Source organism: Stomoxys calcitrans, chromosome 2 (genome assembly GCF_963082655.1).
Source record: "Stomoxys calcitrans chromosome 2, idStoCalc2.1, whole genome shotgun sequence".
Lineage (NCBI taxonomy): Eukaryota > Metazoa > Arthropoda > Insecta > Diptera > Muscidae > Stomoxys > Stomoxys calcitrans.
Genome location: NC_081553.1, coordinates 99424974 through 99449163, shown reverse-complemented (window position 1 = coordinate 99449163; position 24190 = coordinate 99424974). Strand labels below are relative to the sequence as shown.

The following is a 24190-nucleotide window of genomic DNA, read 5'->3' as shown; positions in this document are numbered from 1 at the left end:
AGAAACTAGGCTTCGCTAGCTGTCGTTTGATGCCGGTCTCATCGCCTTACTATTTTCCGTTTTCGCACAGTGGTTCACGCAAAATTTGCCTTTTTTGTTTTTTGGGTAATTTTTCAAGTTTTTGCCTAAAATTCGATAGTTGGACGATTATTTGGAAATTGTGGGCATATGTATGAGAAACTAGGCTTCGCTAGCTGTCATTTGATGCCGGTCCCATCGCCTTACTATTTTCCGTTTTCGCACAGTGGTTCACGCAAAATTTGTTTTTTAGTCATTTGGGTAATTTTTTCAAGTTTTTGCCTAAAAGTCGATAGTTGGACGATTATTTGGAAAATGTGGGCATATGTATGAGAAACTAGGCTTCCCTAGCTGTCGTTTGATACCGGTCTCATCGCCTTACTATTTTCCGTTTTCGCACAGTGGTTCACGCAAAATTTGTTTTTTTAGTCATTTGGGTAATTTTTTCAAGTTTTTGCGTAAAATTCGATAGTTGGACGATTATTTGGAAAATGTTTGCATATGTATGAGAAACTAGGCTTCGCTAGCTGTCGTTTGATGCCGGTCTCATCGCCTTACTATTTTCCGTTTTCGCACAGTGGTTCACCCAAAGTTTCCTTTTTTAGTTTTTTAGGTAATTTTTTCAAGTTTTTGCCTAAAATTCGATAGTTGGACGATTATTTGGAAAATGTGGGCATATGTATAGGAAACTAGGCTTCGCTAGCTGTCGTTTGATGCCGGTCTCATCGCCTTACTATTTTCCGTTTTCGCACAGTGGTTCACCCAAAATTAGCTTTTCGAGTCATTTGGGTAATTTTTTCAAGTTTTTGCCTAAAATTCGATAGTTGGACGATTATTTGGAAAATGTGGGCATATGTATGAGAAACTAGGCTTCGCTAGCTGTCGTTTGATGCCGGTCTCATCGCCTTACTATTTTCCGTTTTCGCACAGTGGTTCACGCAAAATTTGTTTTTTTAGTCATTTGGGTAATTTTTTCAAGTTTTTGCGTAAAATTCGATAGTTGGACGATTATTTGGAAAATGTTTGCATATGTATGAGAAACTAGGCTTCGCTAGCTGTCGTTTGATGCCGGTCTCATCGCCTTACTATTTTCCGTTTTCGCACAGTGGTTCACGCAAAATTTGTTTTTTTAGTCATTTGGGTAATTTTTTCAAGTTTTTGCGTAAAATTCGATAGTTGGACGATTATTTGGAAAATGTTTGCATATGTATGAGAAACTAGGCTTTGCTAGCTGTCGTTTGATGCCGGTCTCATCGCCTTACTATTTTCCGTTTTCGCACAGTGGTTCACGCAAAATTTGTTTTTTAGTCATTTGGGTAATTTTTTCAAGTTTTTGCCTAAAATTCGATAGTTGGACGATTATTTGGAAAATGTGGGCATATGTATAGGAAACTAGGCTTCGCTAGCTGTCGTTTGATGCCGGTCTCATCGCCTTACTATTTTCCGTTTTTACACAGTGGTTCACCCAAAATTTACTTTTTCAGTTTTTCGGGTAATTTTTTCAAGTTTTTGCCTAAAATTCGATAGTTAGACGATTATTTGAAAAATGCGGGAATATGTATGAGAAACTAGGCTTCGCTAGCTGTCGTTTGATGCCGGTCTCATCGCCTTACTATTTTCCGTTTTCGCACAGTGGTTCACGCAAAATTTGTTTTTTTAGTCATTTGGGTATTTTTTTCAAGTTTTGCCTAAAATTCGATAGTTGGACGATTATTTGGAAAATGTGGGCATATGTATGAGAAACTAGGCTTCGCTAGCTGTCATTTGATGCCGGTCTCATCGCCTTACTATTTTCCGTTTTCGCACAGTGGTTCACGCAAAATTTGTTTTTTTAGTCATTTGGGTAATTTTTTCAAGTTTTTGCCTAAAATTCGATAGTTGGACGATTATTTGGAAAATGTGGGCATATGTATGAGAAACTAGGCTTCGCTAGCTGTCATTTGATGCCGGTCTCATCGCCTTACTATTTTCCGTTTTCACACAGTGGTTCACCCAAAATTTCCTTTTTTAGTTTTTTGGGTAATTTTTTCAAGTTTTTGCCTAAAATTCGATAGTTGGACGATTATTTGGAAAATGTGGGCATATGTATGAGAAACTAGGCTTCGCTAGCTGTCGTTTGATGCCGGTCTCATCGCCTTACTATTTTCCGTTTTCGCACAGTGGTTCACCCAAAATTAGCTTTTCGAGTCATTTGGGTAATTTTTTTAAGTTTTTGCCTAAAATTCGATAGTTGGACGATTATTTGGAAAATGTTTGCATATGTATGAGAAACTAGGCTTCGCTAACTGTCGTTTGATGCCGGTCTCATCGCCTTACTATTTTCCATTTGTGCACAGTGGATCAATCAATTTTACAATCTTCTTCATCTTGTTAGTACACCTTGCGGTTATTGAGGGAACTAAATTTTAATGTTGGATCACCTTGTTATTTTCTAGATCTTTTTTTGGTTTTTTGTGTTTTGAAATTTCCTTTTTATGAACAAATACTTTTTTTTTAAATTAATTAATTGCCTACAAAGTTCCTTAACAGTGTTATGCTAATGGCAGTAACAGAGGACTGTTAAGTCAGTGGTTTGTGTCTCCACTAGTTAAATTCGGAATTTATCTTCACACACATAGGCATACACACATATATCATCAATCAGACGGAATGTAGGAAGTAGACAATAAATATTTCAACTTTGTCTCTATGGATAGTTTGAATTGTGAGTCAGCTGTGCAAACTACTGAATGCAAGTCCACAAAACCAAGAACACTTCTTCTATTTTTGCATGGGAAGACAGACAAAAAATATTTTAAGAAACTTCAAGTTTTTTAAAGGCAACTTTAAAGAAGTAAGGAAAGGCCAAAGTCAGGCGAAAGTTGGGAATATTATTTTATTCCGTTGCAAACAAATGCACCTAGTTATAACAATACATCAAAAGTGTAGAGGAAACAAGTAAAAATGTGCGAATCTTGAGAACCCACCTCCATGGATTCTGGAAAAAATTTTCTCAAATCAACATAGTTCAAGACATATGTGTATTTCACGTACACAATTTCTTCCAAATCAGGCAAAAATTTAAGCTTCAAGAAATCGTAGAAGACTAATATGGAAGCTATATCAGGTTATAGACCGATTTGGACCTTACTTGGCACAGTTGTTGTCAAAACAGAACACCATGTGCAAAATTTCAGCCAAATCCGACAAAAAATGCGGCTTCCAGGGCCTCAAGAAGTTAAATCGGGAGATCGGTTTATATGAGAGCTGTATCAGGTTCTTAATCGATTTAGGACCGCACTTGGCACAGTTATTGGAAGTCAAAACAGAACACCATGTGCAAAATTATTATGGGAGCTGTATGAGGTTCTTCACCCATTTAAACAGTACTTGGCACAGTTTTGCCAAATCGAATGAAAATTGAGGCTTTCAAGGTCAAATCCAAAAGTCAAATCGGTTTATATGGGAGCTATATCAGGTTCTTGACCGATTTGGACCGTACTTGGCTGTTGAGAGTCATAGCAGAAGACTACATGCAAATTTTCAGCCAAATTGGATAAAAATTGCGGCTTGTAGGGGCTCAAGAAGTCAAATCGGGAGATCGGTTTATATGGGAGCTATATCTAAATCTGAACCGATATGGCCTATTTGTAATCCTTAACGACTTACATCAATAAAAAGTATCTGTGCTAAATTTCAAGCGGCTAGCTTTACGTGTTCGACCGCTATAGTGATTTCGACAGACGGATGGACGGACATGGCTCGTTCGACTTAGAATGTCGAGACGATCAAGAATATATTTTTGGGGTCCTAGATCAATATTTCGAGGTGTTACAAACGGAATGACTAGATTAGTATACCCCCATCCTATGGTGGTGGGTAAAACAAGTAAAAGCGTTCTATGTACGGCCGGGCCGAATCCTATATACACTCCACCATGAATCGCATTTTTAAAATTTTTTGCCGTAATCTCCTTATAAGCAAACAAAGGACAACGGATAAAATTTGCCATGCTATTAAAGCTACATCAGGTTATGGACCGATTCAAGCCATACTTGGTTTGGATGTTGGAGAACATAGTGGAAGTCATTGAGCGAAATTTCTGCTAAATCGTATAAGGATTGCGCCCTCTGAAGGCTTAAGAAGTCGAGATCCCATATCGACTTATATGACAGCTATATCGGGTTGTGAAACGATTTAAACTTTACTTGACAAAATTTCAGTCAAATCGGATTAGAATCGGAACTTAGTACGCTTTAACTTGTTTTTAGGTAATCCAGAAACTAGTTTCGTAATCCTTAACTAACCTCAAAACAAACCCAACGAACACGTTCCACGATTTCGACAAAATAAGCTTCAAATGATAAGTCTTTGGGGGGGAGGAGAGTACAAATCTGATACCCAAATTTGGGTAAGTTTATGGGACGTTTATGACCATTGGAGATTTAAGTAAAAGGCCTTTGAGAGCAGCGGATGAATTAGTTGTCGAGTGCGTGATGGTCGCCCTACTCTCAAAAAACTTACAAGTAGGCATATAGGTCAATAAGGAAAATATAGTACTCAAATGAAAGATTTTAAGTGCTACACACCGCCTCGGCCGTGGAAACACCCAGAGAAAAGTTAATACCAAACATGCTCATTTCAGTACAATACAGTATTAATAGTAAAGTAACACCGTATGGTACAAAAACAATACCGGATGGTATGGATGCAAATGATTAGTACCGTTTGGTACTAGCCTTATTACCGAACTGGTATTGCTTATAATACCAATCTGTTATTACTTTTAGTACCAAATCGTTATTGATTATTTCACCCCCTTATGAACCAAAAAAAATCTATTGAAAATAATTGTAATCTAATTTGATTTCGATAATTTATGTTTATAATTACAAAAAAGGTAATGTCACACCGTGATCAAGCTCAATTGTTTGTATTCAGCAATTGATTCTATATCCATTGATTCGCAGAAGTGATTTTCATATGATTATACCAACACAGCATCGTTTTCCACACAAGACACTATCATGTTTTTAATGAAAAATGTCTTTAGAATTTGTACTATTTCCAAATTCTCCGATTTCGAGTATTTGAACAGGTTTTTACGCACTCAAATTGTATTAAAACAATTCTTTATTTGTTTAACAAATATTCTATAATGCCCTCAATATTTTAAGTACAAAGCTCAACAACACCTCTGGCGCGATGGCAAGAATATAATTGTGACGCCGTCAATTCTTAATAGCCTCCTTTGTTTGGTATTGAATTGATACCAAATGGTATGAATCTTTGCCAATAAGGCGAACAAAATAATACCAGGCGGTATTGGCAAAGAACGGTAATTTTTTTTTCATCAGTGTATGCTTACCACTCAGTGGCAGGTATTTGAGAGTAATTATGTGAAATTAAAATTTGACAGGCAAGCGTAAGTCTTGCTGTCCTTCCCACAAGTTGAACGAACATTTGGTCCCCTCTTGACATAATGAGCTTCAAATTAAATGTTTTAAACCTTCTAGTTTTGAGTCTATTGGCTTGAAGTCCAAAATAGTATCCTGCGCTCTAGTCGGCGTGATTCTGACAGCCCCACTTATGCCAAGGCAATAAGTCCGATGGATCTGTTGTATTATTATATGTTGCACTTCCCCTTCATCGCATACTATACTACCGATGCGTAGGTCCGAATAGACCAGACAAAATTTTGTAGAACCACTGGGACATCTTGAGATTCATACTCCATTTTTAGACTATGTCTCTCTGCATTGTGACCTAATCCATTAGTCATTTTGACTATTCTTGTATTTCGAGCCTATATTTAAGGGATGGAAATTTCGTTCAAGGATTTACATTGCCGTGATAATTTGGTATTGATTATGTCAGAGAGGCTGTGTTAATATCGAATAATGTCCACCTGATGTTAGAGCCTTGTGTATCGATAACGGCACATATCTCCTTCGCTATACAAATGCAAATTTTCGCAAATTTTGCCCATGAACATTCCACTAAGGAACAGGGACAAACTTCTCACATATCAATGAGTGCAGTCCGATTCAAGTTTTAGGCTCAATGATAAGGGGCCTCCTTTTTATAGCCGAGTCCGAAAGGGGTGCCACAGTGCGACACCTCTTTAGAGAGAAGTTTTACATGGCATAGTACCTTAAAAATGTTGCCAGCATTAGGAGGGGATTCACCAGGATTCGAACCCAGGCGTTCAGCGTCATAGGCGGACATGCTAACCTCTGCGCTACGGTGGCCTCCTTCGCTGTACAAGGAAGTCTAAAACATTTGCCACAAAATAGTTCCGAATACCAATAATAATTGGTATGTATAATCAAAATCACCTCTCAATTTTTGTCTTCTGGTAAGTGATAGAGGTTTAAAATTCAAAACGAAATATTTTTTTTTTAAATTTCATTAAATTCTGAAATATTGTCTCAACATGTACCCGTTGCCTCATGGCAACTGCGACAACCCCTTCTTGTTCTATAAAAATATTTTTTTATTAAAAAAAAACAATCAAAGAAACCGATCCTTCCATAATTAGAATTCTATTCTCTACAATGTATACAAAACAGACAAGAATTGAGGTGTATGCAAGACTAAGCCAACAAACAGCGATATCTGTCTTGCAATCAGACTTTGTAAAATATTAGTCTGGCTTGAACAATTGCCATCAAATCGAAAAGAAAAATATGCTCGTATCTTGTACATAGTCCAGTTGATGCATACCAATCACATGCAATTCAGATACCTCCTCTAGGCAATAGCGAAAACACAATCGGCATACAAAAAAGAGAAGATCTAGTTGGAATATCGATAAGTTATGGCAATTCTAGTTGGCTGCAATGAATACAAATGCTCAATAATTTACATATGAACCTATAACCGTAGTTGTCAACTACATCATCTTCATCATCATGATCATCATCACCGACATCCTGCGCGTCATACTTGCGTCACCATCAATAACAGCTTTATTAGAGGCGATCAAGCAAAGCAAATGAAATGGGAATAATGACTTCGATCCATCCAGGTTTGACACCTCTTCCAGCGTCTAGCTAAGAAACTAACAAAAGTTGAAAAAAGGCCATCAATGACAATAAGGAACTGCAATCAGCAACTTCTGGCTGTGTGTGAAACTCCAAAGGAGCCATGGCAATGACAATCTATCTGCAACATCTTTTCATGGCAGACAATTGGGTTTGAAATTGAAAAAGCCTACTCCAAAGAGTGTTAACCGTTTTTTGTGTCCGTCCGTCGGTCTATTTGCCACTTGGTTTCAGCCTGCATAAATGGCGGCGAAATTCGCTTTAGACTTTCACGTTTTGCATTCGCCTAGAAGTTGGAGCAGAAGAGTTGCTGCTGCTGGTTGCTGATATCGATAATCCACCACATCAATTTTTAGTGTGCTGGTAGTAGGTAACATTATGTGTCACATTTAATGGATGACATATGTCATGAATTTACGATTGTCATTTGCAATGTCTTATTTTCCAATTCTATGGCTGTACAGCTGATTTGTGTGTCGTTGATAATGGTGCGGGCACTCCTTGCAGAAATGAAAACACCAAGCGAAAAGTTTATGAGGATAGGTTTGTCGTTTTTTCAACTCAATTGTTGAGAAACATAAAAGGAGGGGCTGAGAGAAATATTTATGAATAAATTTCCGCCAAAATTGGAAGAAAGTTTACATGAATTACATCAAATTTGGGTAAACATTTTTGTATGGAATTTTAATGTTTAAAGAAAACACATCAAATTTTGAAAATTAAGATGAAGTTTTGAGAATTTTTCTATAGAAATCAAATATCGATGAAAATTTCTTTGAAAATTGAATTTTGAGGAATATTTTGACATAATAGTTATATTTCGATAAATGATTTAATGAAAATAAAATTTATAAAAAGTCTTCGATAAAAAATAAGTGTTTAAAAAAAATTTTAAATTTTTGATAAATAAAAATTACAAAAAATTGTCTATACAAATTTTCGATAAAAATTAAATTCCGATATAAGTTTTCGATAACATTTCCGGTATATATACTTTTGATGATTCCTTTGAATTAAAAATTGACAAAATCTATAAAAATCCAACTATCGATAAAAATCGAATTGTCGATGAAAATCGCATTTTCGATAACAATTTTTCAACAAATTTCGATTTCAATCCATATTCGACTTTTTTTAACCCAATAAAGACCAGTTTTTCTATGAAAATAAAAGTTTGGCCAACATTTCTATTAAAGATAATAATTTTCTATAAAAAAACAAATGTGAAATTTAAATATCTTAATAAATCTACTCTAAATAGTTGCGGTGGTTGTAAAGCACCATGATCCATTTGACATCGCTCGCTGATGATATTTCTTGGTCGAAATTGACATCGCGATACGGGATAACCAGTCAAATGCTTTTAGCAACAACACACTTTTGCTGACCTTTAAATGTTTTTTGCTATACTATTCTTTGAATAGAAAGCATTTGACAGTGGTCTAAAGCCGGACAAAATCCTGCAATGGAATCTCAATGTTAATAAATAAATCTACGATTAAATTTTCGATAAAAAAAAATTCACACGTTTTGCGCTCAAATAATTTGGTCTTGAAATAATTCATACAATTGGACATTGTCCGGCTGCTGACTGTAGAAAAAACTTTTCAAACATTACTTAAAAAACAAACATTTTCTTGAAAAATTAAAATTTTCAAAAAAATTCCTAAAAATCGAAAGTTTTTTCAATGGAAATGAAAGTTTAGAATTATTTGATTACAACTGAATTCTATACGAAATTTCGACAAAAATTTAAATAAAAATCGAAATAAATTTCGAAATGAACTAATTTTTTTAAAAAACCAATTTTTCGATAAATACAAAATTTCGATAACAAATTATTCAATATTGTATTTGTCGATAATTTGTTCTCATCGAAAAATTTTTATCGACTAGATTTAAAAAAAAAACATATGTTGTTATCTGTATTCGATAATTTTAAAAGTCAATTTTCAACAGGTTATCGAAAAATATAAGGTTTCGATAAAAACAAAATTTTCATAAAAATGTTTTTGACAAAACATTTTTGACGTTTTTTCTCTTAAACATTAAACGTTGACGAAAGTTTCGTAATAAAATTTCGTTGAGATTAAAATATTACATTTTTGATAAAAATGTTTCCGTTAAAAAAAAATTTACAAAAAATTGTTGCGTTGGATTTCTTTGTTTAGCTGAAACCAATAGGTTTTGATGATGCTTCTGTCTAGTATAGAATGCTAAATAATAACCTTTTTAAATAATTAAGGCATATGTAGTGTGCTTTCAATGCATTGAGTAGGCTACGGAGATCGCGATTTCGAGGCACTCCAATGCTTCGTCAGATCGCTTTGCCCCAAAAAGGTTACAGGCTTCCATCTACACACTAATTAGTGAGTTGTGCAATGATGGAAGCATGCCTCTTTGATACGAACATTGGATATCAGGGTACTTTTCTTCGAGCGCAGTAAGAAAGGTAAACCACCAACCGGCAATATCTCTACACAAAAAAAGCATCTATTAGCATCAGCAACACACAAAATGCAAATGCAGATTTTGCCCATTAACATTCCACTAAGGAACAGGGGCAATTTTTTCTTCTATCATTAATATAAACAGAATATAAACGGTCTGCAACCGAAAAATGTCCAATTGTAAAAAAAGTTGTTCTAAAAATTAAAAATACATTTTACAATGACAAAATATTGACAGTGTAAGAAGGAGAATGGCACAATCCGCATCGTCTGGGTGCCGGTCCATTAGGGAGTAAGGGATAATGAAAGGGCAGACGATTTGGCTGTGATGTCCAGAGGACTGCCGTCAATAGACTTGGTTAACCCGAAGCCTTTCGTGTTCACGCAGTCCGAGTTAAGGGCGTGGACGACAAACGCGCATGTGACACTGTGGAACAGCGACACAGTCGATAGAACGGGAAAATCCTATGGGGTGATCCGGATCCTAAGAGAACGAGTCTATTATCGAAAGGAAGTAAGAAGAAGGTCAGTATAGCTATAGCACCATATTCGGGAAGAATGTGTAGGGATCTAGTACAACTCAACGTACTAAATTTCAAAATCGCGTTATAAATACGCAAGATATGGGTGAAAGACCATAAATCGGTATACATGGCAGCTATACCCAAATATGATGCGTTCTGAACCATACTCCGAACAGACGTTGAAGGGTCTGACAAAGCTAACAGAAAGAAAATTTCAGCGAAATCGGGTAATAAATGCGGCTTCTATGGGATTTATACCTTAAATCGGGAAGTCGGTCTAAGTGGGCGCTATATCAAGACATGGTCCTATATTGACCATAAGCTGATGTCGAGGGTATCAAGACATACCGCTGTACCAAATTTCAGCGAAACAGGGAAATAAATGAACTTAAAATTGGAGATCGGTCTATATGGAGGCTATATTAGGATATTGTCCGATCTGGGCCATATTCGATGCGGAGGACGAGGATTGCAAGACGACTCATTGTACCTAATAAAAGCGACTTCTATGGCCATAAGTCAATAAATCCAGAGATCGGTCTATTGGCAGCTATATTCAGATATTGTCCAATCTGGGCCATATCCGATACGAGGGACGAGAGTCCTCAGACAACTTTCTGTGCCTAATTTCAACGAAACCGGGTAATAAATGCGATGGGCTAAGACCTTATATCGGGAGATCGGTCTATAGAGGGGTATATCCAGACAGTGTTCGATTTGGAAGACATTCGATAAGGAGGAGGAGGTTTTTAAAACAACGCCAAAATTCAATTCAGTTTCCATGGGCCTCAGACCTTAAATCGGAGATCAGTCTCTGTGGGGGCTATACCAAGATATTCTCCGATTTTGGTCATATACGATAAGGATGACGAGGGTTCAAGACAACTCACTGCGCCTAATTTCAGCGAAACCGGGTAATAAATGCGGCTTTTATGGGCATAAGTCCTTAAACCGGGAGATCGGCTATATCCAGATATAGTCCGATATTGGCCATATTCTGACTTAATTTGTCTATGGTAAAAAATTTAACTGTGCGAAGTTTTAGTTCAAGACTATGTTTATGTTAAGGCAATCTCAACAACTTTTTCTATGTTACTAATTTAGTCAATAACAAACAAAATTTTCTCAGTGTTCTTGATTAACCGTTATGCCTTATAACGTTAAATGCATTTAGCTTTTATCCTTGATGGCCAAAAAAAAAATGCCACTACTCCACAGCATTGTTGATAAAAGCAATTGTGTGTCTTATTTAGGAAATTTATGTGTAATATACCATTTCCGCCAAATTGCAAATTAAATCGATAACGGGTTTCAATTGGCAATTTTCTGAACTGATTAGATTTTTCCATTATTTTTAATGTTTTTCAACAATTAACACAGAGAGTGAGAGGAAAACAAGAATGTTGATTTTAGTAGGCTATAAACTAAAACTAAGTATATAACTCAGTTAAATAATTAAAACAAATGTTTGAAATTGTCTAAATGTCAATATGGAAATGTTTGGTCATGAATAGCAATGAGCTGAAAAATATTCGAATATGTATGATTCCACTCAGTTTATGGCTTACCTTATATTTGTTGATTGAACTCAAGTCAAGCTTGTTGAAAAATTGTTGATGCTGAAAGCTAAAAAAATTTCAGATTAGTCAAAGTTAAAAACGCTTAGGGATTGAGAAGATATGAAGAAAATAAAAGTATGAGAAAATTGAAAAATTAGGAAACTCTGAACTACAAAGAATGATTTTGAAACTATAGCGAAATGGAAATAAATGTGAATTAAAAATCTAAAATCTAATTCTGCTATCTATGGATAAATTAAAATCACAATAAACTGCTAATGACATTTGTTAAAGCTGTAAAATTGGCAATGCTGATAGATCAATCAAAATAACACATAGCTGCTAGTGCCATCTATTGAAGACAGTTCAATCAGCACAATACCCAACTGATAGTGACATCTGTTGAAACTTGAAAAATGAAGCTGCTGACAGTTGAAACCTAAGCATATTCAACTGATTGTGGCATCTATTGGCGATAGTTCAATCGAAGTAATACTAAATTAATAGTTTCATCTGTTGAAGCACTAAAAATGACACTGTCGACAGATGAAACATATGAATACTAAACTGGTAGTGATATCTATTAAAGACAGAATTACAATTACAATGCTGCCAAATTGATAATGGAGACCGACCACCGTAGCGAAGGGGTTAGCATGTCCACCTAGGACGCTGAATGCCTGGGTTCGCATCAAAGGCCCGCACAAGACCATTCATTTCTGCTTTTAAGACACACTAACAACCATAGAGTATTTCAAGATCCAAACTCTTCGATTAAAACTACAACATTGCATGAGACAATTGAGAACTGAGTAAAACAGATAACATCAAGTTACGAGATGAATGAATGCATAAAATGAGCCCTTCAGCAAAAAGAAAGATTGACTCGGATTTCAGCAAGTACAATGCATGTATTCGGGTAGGTTTTGCAACTTGTTTGTTTCACTCTGTCTTCAGTGTCTCACTCTTCAGTAGTCTTGAAATACAACATCATGTGGGTTCGGTGTTCACGAGTTCAGCAAATACAGCCACCAATGAATGGTTTCGTGCAGGCCTTTGGTTCGAATACTGGCAAGAACATCAGAAACATTTTTCGGCGCTTTTTGTCCCCTCCTAATGCTGGTTACATTTGTGAGGCACAATGCTATTTGAAACAAGTAAAAACGTACTAAGATCGGTTGGGCCGAATCTTATGTACCCTCCATCATCGCTCGCATTTCACTAGATCTTTGTCCGGTAGCTCTTTATAGGCAAACAAAGCATAAGGCATAAGAATTGCTATGCTATTGGAGCTATACCAAACCTACGAGAAATGGGACAGGTCCCAAACATGTCACGGGATAGGTCCTCCCGTGATAGGGACCGGTTCCAGTTCTCGTCCCTTTACATGGCAAAAACCTAACACTTTTATAAGGGTTTGTCGCTCGAAAAGGTGAGTATATGAGTATACTTTGCAAGTATTTTTAAGAAAGATAACATTAGTTAGCAAATATATTCAACGGATAAGAAATTTTTAATAATAATTAAGCGACTTTTTAAAAAATAATTAAGAATCATAATTTACGACAATTGCGCTCTCTATAGGCTCAAGAAGTATAATCGGTAGACCGGTTTATATGGAGCTATATCAGGTTATAGAACGATTTACACCATACTTGGCACAGTTGTTGGAAGTCATACTAAAACACATCGTGCAAAATTTCATCCAAATCCGTCAATAGTTGCGCCCTCTAGCGGCTCAAGAAATCAAGATACGAAATCGGGTAATATGGCAGATATATCAGGTTAAGGACCGATTTGAACCATACTTGGCACAGTTTTGGGAAGTCATAACAAAACACCCGCAATTTATCCACCTGTTCCTTAGCATATGGTTTATCCCGTCTCTAAGGACCCGGTCCACAGGGTACTGAATCTGTGTCGGTCCGCACATTGTTAAAAGCCCGCTCGATGTCAATGCATACCGCCAGTGTGTACGTTTTGGCCTTCCCTTGACATAGGCATGCTGTTTGTATTTAAGAAATTCGCTGGATGTTTTACTCTTCATCATGGTATCCACAATACGTTCCATTCCTCCTGCCAGGCTTTCGGAGCATATGCAAGCCTTAGGGGCGCTGTGAAAATACAGGCCAGATGGGATGCCAGATAGTCCGCCTCCTTTTGTAGTAACGTCGGAAATATTCCATCAGGTCTGGGTGACTTAAATGGTTTGAAGCTCTTCAAGGCATCCTTGATCACAAATTGTGTTATAAGCCTTAGATCAACCTTCCTTGACCATAAATTCTGTTATATAAGCCTTAGATCAACCTCATTATTCCAAGATTTCGGTGTCTCCGTGAGTCCCGTCGTATCCTGTGGAAAATGCGTTTTCATCAAAAGCCTCCCCCGTTGCCTCTGCCCTCACTCCCATGTCGTCTACTTACACTTCAGTTTGGACATGGGTTTTTGAGATAAACTTGTTCATCTTAGCGGCGTCATGAACGCTATAGACTTGTTCGCAGAAAAGCTTCTAAGAGATACGTTTTGTCGCTCTGTTAATCTTATTGTATTCCTTGAGCCGTGCGTAGTACACATCCCAGTAAACTTCTGTTTTTTTACGACGAGCGCTTTTATTAAGTCTGCGGGCCTCTTTCCCATCCCCGGTTAACCAGGGTTTTTTTGGGGCTGATTTTCTTTCTCGAAGAGGTCAATTATCTTCAAAAGACAGCACTAGAGCAGTCGTAATCCTTTTGACATTGTCGCCAATGTATTTTATGCTTGGACAATCTAAATTGGGCCAAGTCTTTTTCTGAGTAGTCTTCCGAATTTTGGCCAGTTGGTTTTCAACTTATTATGGAAGCTTATTGCGTTCGGCTCTGACCGTGCTATTCTAAACCTAATGTAGCGATGGTCTGAGAAGGAATGCATTGCAGATCTTCTAAACCTGAACCTCATCGATTAGATTTTCCGAATATATCGGCACATCTAATACCTCCTCCCTAATCGTATTAACAAAGGTAGTGGTATTAGCAATATTAAGTGTTATTAGGTCGTTAGTATTCAAGAATTTTTGCCAGGGCTTGGACCCGCTTATTAATGTTGGTACTACCCCACGAAAAGTGGTGAGAGTTTGCATCGCACCCTATTAGTACCTCATTTCCAGTCTGTTTTGCTTTCCTCACCAACCGTTGCAGCTGCAACGTAGATGGCAGTGTCGGAGAGTCGAAAGGCAGATAAACTTATGCCAGTTAGGCTCCACCATCTTATCACTGTTGCATCAGACGTTGACAACTCTGGGCAAAATACATTATTTAAATTTTTATGACAAATAACGCAGGTCCTCGACCGAGTACCAGTGTTAGCATAGAATAATTGGTAGTTGATATGGTTCAGTCCAGAAACTTTGTTCCGGGTCGTCTATGGCTCCTGAATTAAGGCAATACGAATCTTGCCCTTGCTGATTCTCAATATCAGAGCGTGAGTAGCTGTCTCGCTCCGGTGGAGGTTAATCTAGATGATGGGCTTCTTGGGAGTAGGTGATGGTCTCATCGTCTGCTCCCTATACTTTAGGCTATATTGAGTTTCCCGTGCACTGTCTGATGTTTTAATATTAAGAGCTTTGCCTATCCTAGTCTTCCAACTAGTCGGTACTGGTTCCACCATCGGGTCCCTGTTCGTTAGGCTGTATTGAGTCTACCGTCCCTGCACTGCCTGATGTACCAATATTAGAATCTTTGCCTATACTAGTCTTCCAAATCTTGAGTAAATGGGCTTCTTGGCGTTAGGCGGCATTGAGTTATCTGTCACTGCACTGCGCCTAGCTTTACTCCTTCGAAAGTTAGAATGCTTTCAACAGACGGACGGATGGACGGACGGACATGGCTTCAAATCCAAATTTTGCCTATGAACATTCCACTAAGGAACAGGGGCACTTCTCACATCATCAATGAGTGCAGTCCGATACAAGTTTAAGCTCAATGATAAGGTGCCTCCTTTTTATAGCCGAGTCGAACGGCGTGCCGCAGTGCGACACCTCTTTGGAGAGAAGTTTCACATGGCATAGTACTTCACAAATGTTGCCAGCATTAGGAGGGAAAAACCACAGCTGAAAATTGTTTCTGATGGTCTCGCCGGGATTTGAACCCAAGCGTTCAGCGTCATAGGCGGACATGCTAACCTCTCGCCATGGCTAGATCGGTTTAAAATGTCATGACAACCAAGATTATTTATCCGAGTTAGTAGCGTGCTTGGATTACCAGTGCAGGGGTCATGGGATCGATTCCCGCCAGAAGCCTTGGTCTGTCGCAACTGCGGTATCACAATGGATTTAAAATTGTCTAAATAAATCAGTACAGGACTGCCAATCTTACCTAACCTACCTTACCTATGGGGTCTTTGAGGAATATATCTAAGTGTTACAAACGGAATGACGAAATTAGTGTATCCCCATACTGTGGTGGAGGGTATAAAAACGGTATGGCTATGTAAAAACTATAAAAAAGAGGACTCAGATCAGTGAGCTCAAACATGAATCGGACAGCACTCATTGATATGTGAGAAGTTTGCCTCTGAACCTTAATGGAATGTTCATGGGAAAATTTGCAAATTGGTAGTGATATCTGTTGAAGCCTTAAAACTGTCGCTGTCTACAGATGAAGCAGCCGCATGAGCTTTGACACCCAAAATATTTGAAAACAAATCTGAATTTATAACCGCTACTCATTGGAAACCGATTACATATTTACTCTATGGAAAAATCCAACTCATCACTAAGTTATAGCACTGAGCAGCTGTTGTTCCCCTCCATGAGCTGTCTTGCTTTGCCGATTTGGCCACTTTAGTATTTTTTTATGGATTTACGGCGATTTTCGAATTCGGCCAATGTTATGTTATTATGCCTACTTGTGTTGTACTCGTATATACAAGGAGCAAGCCTAGTTTTTTTCTTCAATTTTATTGGCTTAGGCAAAAAACAGAAATGAATGGTAAATACACGACGTGACTGCAACTGCGGGTATTTGCATTGTTGCTATTCCCCAACCAAGAGATATTGGCCTACAACTTTTTTGTGTAAGCAAAGACAAACACAACGAGTCCACTTCGATTGACAGTAGTAGCTGCTAGAAACACTGTGCACAGTGCACTTGAATTGACATTCCTTGCCAGCACAACAAATATGCGCAAGCGTAGCGCATACCAACCCCGCATGCAGTTAAGTTTCAGTTTATCAACGTATTCGGGTTTATTTTATGATTTAATCGTAAAATACTGGCATGACGTGCTGCTTAGGATGATGGGGTGGCTAGCTGACTAGCAAATAGGCAGCAAACAGCAGCAGCATATTTAAACTATTTTATTTATTGTGGCCGATGATGATGATGATGATGATGTTAATTATTTACACATTACCAACTTTGCATATTAATGTGGCTAATACTAAAACAAAACCAAACACCAAAATGAAAAAAAGGCCAAAAGTCTTATCTTTCTTTTGCATTGAAAAGTGACACCATACATGTGGGCCAGAATTACATTAATTTTTCTTTTTCTCTCTCACTTATGAAATGGGGAAATCTGTTTCGCAACTTATCAGCAGGGAAATTTTATTTTATTATGATGAATGAAAGCACACACGCAAGCATAGGCAATTGGTGCTACATTTAAATTTGAAGTCCGGGAAGATAATGGAGAACATGAGGCGACTATGTTGTGTTCAATAAAGTTTATTCAACATTAAAGTTAACATCGATATCGATAATGAACCAATTTTTTAAAATTTTTAAAAATAAGGAAATGCTAAAGAGTCATGAAATATGATCATTAAAGTATTCCGATGCAATGCATTATCATAAATGTAAAGAGATGGGTTTCTACCTGGTGAATTCCCAATACACCCAGAGAAAAGTTGATAACAAACGTGCTCATTTCAGTACCATACGGTATTGATAGTAAAGCTACACCGTATGGTACAAAAACAATACCGGATGGTAGGGATGACCATAAAATGATAAGTACCATTTGGTACTAGCTCTATTACCGAGCCGGTATTGGTTTTAATACCACTCTGTTATTGGGTTTAGGACCAGATCTTTATTGGTTTTAGTACAAAAAGTAATTTTACACCGTGACCAACCACAATTTTTTGCATTCAGCAATTGATTCCATATTCAATGATATGAATACACCAAGACAGCATCGTTTTCCACACAATGGACTATCATGTTTTTAATCTAGAATGTCCTTAGAATTTGTACAATTTCGATTGTCACCCCTTTCGAGTATTTGAACAGGTTTTTACGGACTCAAATTGTATTAAAACCTTTTATTTATTTCTTAACAAATATTTTATAATGGCGACAATATTTTGAGTACAAAGCTCAAAAACACTTCTGGGGCAATGACAAGAATATAAATGTGACGCAGTCAATTTTTAATAGCCTCCTTTGTCTGGTATTGAATTGATACCAAATGGTATTAAAAATCTTTGCCAATGACGCGAACAAAATAATACCAGGCGGCATTGACAAAATACCGTCATTTTTCTATCAGTGTACGTTGCCTATTTGTAAAATTTCAGATAGTATGGGAACTGAAAACATTTTTCATAATTTTTCTATAATTTCTTATTTTTTGTATATAAAATTGATCTTCTGATCTCATAAAATCATAAAACCGGTCTTCAGACTTTAAGGCTTGAGGCAAAAAATTGGTAATTTTTCATACGATTTCTTTGAAATTGGGCACAATTAGTTCTGGTAGACCCCTACCCATTTCTGCGGAGTGTGGTCTAGATCGGACCATAGTTGGATATAGCTGCCCTATAGACCGACCGCCCGTTCTCCGGAAATAGGGAACTAAGGCCATAAAACTTCCTTTTATTATCCGATTTCGATGAAATTTGGTAGAGAGAGTTATGGTAGATCCCTACCCATTTCTGTCAAATGTGGTCCAGATTGGACCATATTTGGATATAGCTGTCATATAGACCGATCTCTCAATAAAGTGTATTGAGCCTACAAATGCAGCATTTTTCATCCGATTTCGATGAAATTTGCACAGTGAGTGTTGGTAGACCACTACACTTATTCACTGAATGTGGTCCAGATCGGACCATATTTGGCTATATATGACTATAGCTACGATTTACAGGACAGCTACATCCATACATGGTCCGATCTGGACCACACTTCACAGAAATGGGTAGGGGTCTACCAAATTTCAATGACATCGGATAAAAAGGGACCAATTTATTGCCTTAACAGTTTAAGTCTGGAGATCGGTCTATATAACGGCTATATAACTAAATGTCGATTTTATGAGATCAGAAGATCAGGTTTATATATTTACAAAGAATACGAGACCATCAAAAATTGTTTGGAATGTGTTTTTATACCCAAAGATATCTGCAAAATTGTAAATACCCAGATTTTGGGTATATATGGGAAAATACCCGTGTATTTAGCTCCCGGCTCATGTAATAACCGGACACGGTTCGATATGCCATATGACAGATTGACATGCTTTTCATCTTAGATAGCCGGTTTTTCTCTGATCTGAGTTACCTTGCAGACGTATCTCTAGGAGGTCTCCTCAAGTACGTAGATAAGATCGAAAGGTTTTGAAATGAGAGGCTATATTTGGTCATGTTTGCATTGACCCGCAAGACCTCTGAATCTCATTTGTAGGTCTGATCTGGGAATTGGAAAGGCCATCGTAGCGCAGTAGTTAACATGTCCGCCTATGGCGCTGAACGCCTGGATTCGAATCTCGGCGAGAACTTTAGAAAAAATGTTCAATGTTGGTTATCCCCTCCTTATGCTGACAACATTTGTGAGGTGCTATGTCATGTAAAAATGTCAACTAAAAGAGGTGCGGAACGTAGTTTGGACACCGCTACCAAGAGGTGCGACACGCAATTCAGACACGGCTATAAAAAGCAGGCTCTTATCATTCTTCAATGCATTGTGAATGGTCAAACTTCTATTTGCAGACATACAGAAGTGTGAGGCATGGGTAGTGGATAGGAGAGAATGGGTAGAGGATAAGAGAGAATGGGTAAAGGATAAGAGAGAATGAGTAGAGGATACGAGAGAATGGGTAAAGAATAAGAGAGAATGGGGTTTAGGAACAGGTCCCACCATCGCGGTGTAGTCGAAGCAACGATAGGAAACTTGGAAGGAATGGGAGAGGTTTCGAACAGATACCTGAGATGGCCCTTGATGTCGAGAGCGAGACACTGCTCACATTGGATTGACGGAATTCAGGTATTGCCATCTGAAAGTTCATGCTACACGGATGGATTAAAGCTAATGGACGGAGTGGGCCTGGGGGTCTACATTGGGAGCCCAGGGACATCCGCACCGTTGCCGTTTTCTTGGGCTCGTGTGGCTAAAATTGATCCGCCGACTTCAGTAAAAAAAATCAGCTTAGCCGAAACAATAATACTAGGTTATGTTAGGTTGAAAAGTGAGTGCGGATATATAAATCCTCACCTGCCACTATGGACATACACCTAAGCCTTTAAAAGGCTTCTTGTGCGCTCTAAATAATAAAAAAACTAACATCGGAAAAGAAAATCTAAGTTAGGATTTCCGTGCTACTTACAAAATCCTTAATTGTTTTTCACGACCCAAAAGTTGGATCATGTCTGGTATTGTGTCCTCACCTAAGTGCCGGCATCTGTTAGCCGCGAAATCCGGGCAATGACAAAGGGAATGCTCTCACATCTCTAACACTAAAATCTTGACTTTGGATATTTTTCGTCCAATAAAATTGAACGACAAATCTTCAATAAAATGCTCATTAATACAGCTGCTGTTTTGAATTTTTGAATCAGCTCAGCCGAAGAGCCACCTCGACATCGCTCTCTGCTCACGGGTTGAAATCTGTTTCTGACTGTCCGACCATAAAATTGTCCTGAAGGCAAAGATTTGGGCGATCACGGATTGCGTAAGATAATGTGGCGAGGACTTCCAGTCTAAACATCTTTACGGCCATTAAACTGGCTATCAGGACAATCAGGACATTCTTGGAGTGTAAGAAAGAGATTAGCGACTTAACTGAGGATGGCTCGATCCGCAATGTTTAGGTGCCAAGCCATGGCGGAGTAAGGGGGATTGAAAGAGCAGATGATTTGGCAGTGATGGCCAGGAGACTGCCGTCAATAAAATTGACGGAATGTCGCAAACTCAGAGATCCACAGCGCAGGCAGAATTGGGACAATAGTTGGATTTAGACTGAGGTTGGTATAGGTTTAAGGAGAATAGATACGGCCACAGTTTTATTGTGGATGGATAATGGGTAGAGCTGACAAGCTATCGATAGTCGCACTGTTCGATATTTCTTATAACAAATATCGATAGTATCGATACTATCGTTAGTTTCCCATCACCAATATTTCAAACGCAAATGAGAAGTAACAGGTAAAAGCGTGCTAAGTTCGGCCGGGCCGAATCTCAAATACCCTCCACAACAGATCACATTTGTCAAGTTCAGGTTATGAAACGATTCGGGAACTGCAAACGGGAGATCGATTTATATGGGAGCAATATCAGATTATAGACGAATTCAGACCATACTTCACACGTTATTTAAAGGTGAAAGGAGCAGACATTGTCCAAATTTCAGCCAAATCGGATAATAATTCCGCCGTTTTAGAGGCTTAAGAAGTCAAATCGCCCAATGGGAGCTATATCATGTAAAGTACCTATTTGAACCATACTTGGCACGGTTGTTGAAAGTCATACCAAAACTTGTCGTATATTATTTCAGTCAAATCGAGTGAAGATCGCTTTAAATGCCAGCTATATGAAAACATGGACCGATATAGGCCATTTACAATCCCAACCGTCCTACACTTATAAGAAGTATTTTTGCAAAATTTCAAGCGCCTAGCTTTACTCCTTCGAAAGTTAGCGTGCTTTTGACAGACACACAGACAGGCGAAGACATGGCTAGATCAACGTAAGATGTCATGATGATCAAGAATATATATACTAAAGCTAGGCGCTTGAAATTTTGCACAAATACTTCTATAGATGTAGGTCGGTTGGGATTGTAAATGGGTCATATCGGTCCATGTTTTCATATAGGTGTCATTTAAAGCGATCTTCGGATTTAAATTCTTGAGCCTATAGAAGGCGCAATAACCACTCGATTTGACTGAAATATTGTACGTAAACTTTTGGTATGACATCCAACAGCCGTGCCAAGTATGGTTCTGGTACTTTACATGATATGGCTCCCATCGGCCGATTTGACTTCTTAAGCCTCTAAAAAACATAATTATTATCCGATTTGGCTGAAATTTGGGCAATGACTTCTCCTATGACTTCTAATTTACATGTCAAGTATGGTTTGGAGGTGTTACAAACGGGATGACGATATTAATTCTATGGTGGAGGGTATAAAAAACAAAATCAGTTTTTCATTTTATAGTTTTTTGCCTGTTAGGGCAAATATCATTAAATTTTACAATTTTGACTTGTTTCTCTTTCGAGAGGAGCTCAATGATCGGAGATTTTCTTTGCAAATGGAAAAGGAAAGCTAGAGATCGCAACACACACTAACCACTATGGGACGTGTTTCGTAATTTGGTTTAGAATTACTCATCAGCTATATTTGATGATGAGGCTGCAAGGGCCGTATGTTGTACTTATACCGAATTTATTGCGAAAACGTCTCAATGATATAAATACCACTTTAACTATGCTCGACAACCCTGTCTATTAGCTGTACTTTTCCCACTGCGTGAGTGATTTTTGCGTATTGGCAGATTTTTTGTCTACACAATTACACTACTCTCATGGTATACACATGACTCAGTGCATCTATTGAAAGTTGTTTTAATGGCTTCGAACGCTAGACAAAGGCAACGGCTCTCGCTCCGCGCAATGCAGAAAAATTGTTTTGATATCAAAAAGAGAATAATATTGGTCAATATATGCTAATTAGCACTAAGTAAGAAGGTAAAAGCCCAAGCCTCTACTTGGCTAAACTTTAAATAAACTTTCCATTAAATTAGAAAAAAATCATATTTACATTTTAATCCACATCATTTTCAGTTCACCTATTCTTCAATTGTGTTTTTGAGTGATTCACACAACAAAAAAGGAGGAGAAAATTTCAATTCGACTGAGATTCTATTTTTTGCATTTTGTGAAAGCTGTTACTATCGTCATTAATCAGAATAACTCTGGTCATTTATTAGCTAACACGACAATATAGCCAACACCTAAAATACTTTTAATCAAGTTCTCTTTTCCTGCTTCTTTTCAGCAGTCTTCATTAATTATGAGCCGACTACTTTGTTGCATCTTGAGATCCATGTGAAAAGGAAATGCTCATGCGCTTAATCCCATCTAGGTTGACGACGACTGATGTTCAGATGCAAGCAATGGTCGGCTGATGTACACACGTATGTGTGGCCAGTTGTACAGTATTATGAAAGATTATGTTGACGGAACAACTGGATGAGGTCAACTACAGCCCTGCCCACTTCATCTCATGTTGAAGGCAATGCAACAATTTTTATGTTTTATTTCTGTGTGAATTACAATTGAGCCAAAGCATAGCTAGCCATCGTCACCATCACAGTTTATTTAGTTTTAAACTACAACAATGTTGTTTATTAATATGAATTATATACAAAAAAAAATACGATTGGTAATAGCCAAGTTCCAGTATTGTAAGTTGAAGTTGATTTTTAAGAATAATGTTGATAACATTATTATTAAAATAAATAAATCTATCCACCACAGTGGTGAACATAACAAACGGAACTATTGTATATATGTACTCGTATATAACACAACTTTGAAGAATTGTAATAATCATAAGTTATTGATAAAAAGGCTTATGTTGATTTTTTGATTTAAAATTACGACAATGACACCATTACCTTAATTATAACGAATTTGTTTTTTAAACAACTAATTACTTCTTTCCAGCACAAATTGTATTGAAGGGGAGTTGTTGATTTGACCATGGTAGGTTTCATAGTGAGCCCTTACGATAACCGGATGAATTATGAGTTGTCCGTTGAAAAATTTGATTTTTGCTCCCACAGTAAAAGTTGACAACATTTTCAAAAGAAATGTGAATTGGACAAGATCTTCTACACAACTAAAATTTTGACAATACATTTTATTATACAAGCTTTTACAAACATTTCTATTGAGTTGCCCAAAAAGTAATTGTCGGTAATATAGTAGAAATATAGTCGGCGTTGACAAATTTTTTCAACGGCTTGTGACTCTGTAATTGCATTCTTTCTTCTGTCAGTTATCAGCTGTTACTTTTAGCTTGCTTTAGAAAAAAAGTATAAGAAACAAAATGTTTACAAAATTTTCTATACAAAATAAATATTTGACAAATTTTTTTTCCGGTATTAGATACCCACCACCTCGGGTACATATGTAAACCACCTTTCGTCATAATCCGGTGAAAAATGCATAATTTATGCTCCCCGGAATATGGTCCGATTTGGACCAAACTCGACACGGATATTGAGTGGTCTATTAACTACAAGTCATTGTTCAATTTTGTAGAACAAAATATTGGTCTATACGACACGGATGTTGAAAAGCCTTACATAAATCACTGTGTCAAATTTCAGCGAAATCGGATTTAAAATG

At 37.4% G+C, this 24190-nt stretch overlaps 1 protein-coding gene across 3 annotated transcripts in view; it reads right to left on the bottom strand.

The window, feature by feature from the left end:
* Positions 1-24190, bottom strand: part of LOC106092030 (3-hydroxy-3-methylglutaryl-coenzyme A reductase) — a 216812-nt gene that overhangs the window by 144581 nt on the left and 48041 nt on the right. For 2 of the 3 annotated variants that reach the window (XM_059361878.1, XM_059361880.1), the window contains exon 3: positions 11586-11636. The gene's annotated coding sequence lies outside the window, so the exon portion shown is untranslated. Of the gene's footprint in view, positions 1-11585; positions 11644-24190 lie in introns of those variants that run through there. The other variant, XM_059361879.1, reaches the window with a different exon arrangement.